Source organism: Syngnathus scovelli, chromosome 21, assembly GCF_024217435.2.
Source record: "Syngnathus scovelli strain Florida chromosome 21, RoL_Ssco_1.2, whole genome shotgun sequence".
Lineage (NCBI taxonomy): Eukaryota > Metazoa > Chordata > Actinopteri > Syngnathiformes > Syngnathidae > Syngnathus > Syngnathus scovelli.
In genome coordinates this window covers 2,537,795-2,541,202 of record NC_090867.1, presented here as the reverse complement: position 1 = coordinate 2,541,202, position 3,408 = coordinate 2,537,795, and the positions used below count along the sequence as shown (strand labels likewise).

Genomic DNA, 3,408 nt, shown 5'->3' with positions numbered 1-3,408 from the left:
TTAATTGCATTACAGAAAATAAAGAACTTTATCGCAACATTCTAATTTTCTGAGACAGTCCTTTATAGGTAGGATTTTTGCACACACTGGCAGTTTAGGCCAGTTCAACAGGGGGAGCCATATTTTTTTTTTTTTTTATCAAAAGCTCAAGTTTAATTGAGTAACCTGTAAGGTCACTCAAACAGGGGGATTGTTAGGTAGCTTGAGCTATGCCATTATATCGCTGTAACCCTTCTCTTGCTTCATTAGCTTTCTCTTCTCTATGACACTATGCATCTATGTAGAAGTCGCTCTCAGTTAAGACTACAAGGTCACAAATTATCACACAGGCAAGGCAGAGTTGCCTCCTTGCAGGAAGGCAGCCGAGAGTAGTATAAGAGCAGGAAGCTTCGCGCTGGGAGTTAGACCTTCCGAATCTCACAGAAAGGGATCCACAGCTGTGCATCGACCATTCTGGCATACATTAAATAGTTAAACTGTGAAAGCGGCCTCTTGGTATTTACTGTTAGCATAGCGAGCATTAAAGATAAAGAACTGGGAACAAATCTAACAGATGGCAAAATGTAGCTTAAGACATGAAGCATTTCAGAAAATTGTGTCAAAAAATAGTGATTCCTTTCTTGAGACTCGTCAGGGAAACCAATTTCCAGAAATTGTGTGAAAATCTTTGATAGCCAAAATGAGAATTGGCTCTCAACAGCCGTACTGGAGGGCTTGCTTTTATGGCAGATAATCGTTCCCTATGCTCATCTCGAATCAAAATGCTTTTCTTTGTGCTCATCCGTAAAGAGACGCACACGGCTTCACACAAGCAACTCAGTCACAGGCCATTCCATTCTAATAATGGAACATTTCTTAACCTTTTTGTCTGTTTGTGAAGCCTTTACAATGTCACAAGTTATTATTTCTGAAAAAAAATTACGACAGTTTTGTTCGTTTACAAAGCTTTTTCAAATGTTATTGATCTTGTGAGAAATTTTGGGGGAAAAAATAAAGACATTGTGGAGGTAACTTTGAAGGCGTAGAAAACGAGCCGAAAATTAGAACATTCAGACTTTGTGAGCCGTGTTTATTAACTGACCAAAGTACATCCCGTGCGCATGATCTTTAAGGTTCATTGTTCCTTTTTCTAATTCAAAGTCATAGAACAGGGGTAGAAAATTGGGAAATTTGAAAATCGTGTCTTTTAAGATGTGTGGAAATAAGTGTTGCCGTTCATCATGCCATCATTGAGTTCTACAAGGCCAGTGTGTCTTACTTAAGACATTTGCTGCCAGTGAACATACAAATATTTTCCACTGATTTTTTACCCATTAAACAAACGATGTTTGGACCTTAATTTTCATGTTGAGACTTGATTTTTTTAATGGATTGTTTGTATCCTACTGTTTTGGATTGTTTGCCAAGCGGTTTGCTTTCACGAAGTAGTACTGCTTTAGCAAATTTATCCTCCGTTGCCACAATATTTTGTGGCCGTTCATAATCTGATTGGTGGTGATCCCTGAAGACATGAACCATTTCAGAAAATTGTGTCAAAAAGTGGTGATTCCTTTCCTAAGCCATCGTGTGCTCGTCAGGGAAACCAGTTTCCAGAAATTGTGTGAAAATCTTTGATAGACAAAATGAGAATGGGCTGTCAACAGCCGTACTGGACGGATTGCTTTTCATCATCATCATCATCATCATCATCATCATCATCATCATCATCATCATCATCATCGGTTTAAAGTCCGTTTTCCAGGCGCCGCTGGGTTGGACTGGGTTCTTGATATGGCTTTCTTCCACCGGGAACGGTCCATGGCCATCTCGTGGTTGATGCCGAGTGCCTTCATGTCGGCTGACACGGTCGTCTGCCAGGTCTTTTTAGGTCGGTCACCGGGTCTTGTTCCCTCTACGTTATACGACATAACTTTCTTCACCCAGTCGTTCTCGTCCTTCCTCACTACATGTCCGTACCATCGCAGTCTGCCTCTCCTCACCACATCCACTATGGCCTCCACTCCCATCTTCTTTCTCAGCTCTGCACTGGGTTTTTTCTCCCTCATTGACACGCCACACATCCATCTGATCATCCTCATTTCTGCTCTGTTTTTTCATCAAAAAGAATGATGAAATTGCTTTTAAGGAAGATAATCGTTCCCTATCCTCATCTCGAATCAAAATGCTTTGCGCTCATCCGTAAAGAGACGCACACGGCTTCACACAAGCAACTCAGTCACAGGCCATTCCATTCTAACAATGGAAAATTTCTCAGCCTTTCTGTCTGTTTTTGAAGCCTTTACAATGTCACAAGTTATTATTACTGACAAAATTTCAGGACAGTTTTGTTCCTTTATTTCAGCTTTTTCCGATGTTATTGATCTTGTGAGAAATTTGGGGAAAAAAATTAAGACATTGTGGAAGTTGCTTTAAAGGCGTAGAATATGAGCCGAAAATTAGAACATTCAGACTATGTGAGCCGTGTTTATTAACTGACCAAACTACATCCCGTGTGCATGACAGAAAAAGACAGCAACAGTAAGCGTTGCACTACAGATGCCCCCCCTCCCCCCACAATTCACATTAAAAGAAAACCTGAGAAAAGAAAAAAATTGATGATCAACAGCGTGGGGGGCGAATCAAAAGTCCGGTATTCAATATTTAAAGCAATTTTTTACAACACCGATTACGTATTGCATCAGAAACATTGCATGTTTTCAGGGGCTATTGTGTCAATAAAATGCAATACTCTGATCCCGGGCTGCCTACAGCCATACTACCCTGAGAATAACCGATCTCGTACAATCTCGGAAGGTAAAGAGGGTCGGGCCTGGTTAGTACTTGGAAGAGAGACCACCTGGGAATACCAGGTGCTGTAAGCTTTTTTTTTTTTTTTGCACTTCAATCGTTAAAGCAATTTTTTACATCGATCACGTATGGCATTCGGAAACTTTGCACATTCTCAGGGACGATTGTGTCTATAAAATGCAAAACTTTGATACCTATGAAGGCTTGTGGCCATACTACGCTGAGAATGCCTGAATGTGTCTGACCTCTGAAGCTAAGCAGGATTAGACCTGGTTAGTAAATGAATGGGAGACTGCCTCGGAATACCAGGTGCTGCAAGTTGTTTTTTTTTCTTGTTTTTTTTTTTTTTTTTTTACTTCAATCGTTGAAGCAATTTTTTACAACACTGAATACGTATGACATTCAGAAACTTTGCAGGTTTTTAGGGGCAATTGTGTTAATAAAATGCAAAACTTTGGTACCTCTGACAGCTTACGGCCATACTACCATGAGAACGTCCGATCTTGGAAACTAAGCAGGCCTGGGCCTGTTAGTACTTGAATGGGAGACTACCTGGGAATAGCAGGTGCTGTAAGCTTTTTTTTTTTTTTTTTTTTTTACAGTGCAGTTCACGTTTCTTGA

General features: G+C 40.4%; 1 pseudogene; it reads left to right on the top strand.

Annotated features, from left to right (window-relative positions):
• Nucleotides 1-2,742: 2,742 nt before the first annotated feature.
• LOC125991804 (5S ribosomal RNA) lies at nucleotides 2,743-2,861 on the top strand (annotated as a pseudogene).
• Nucleotides 2,862-3,408: the final 547 nt, after the last annotated feature.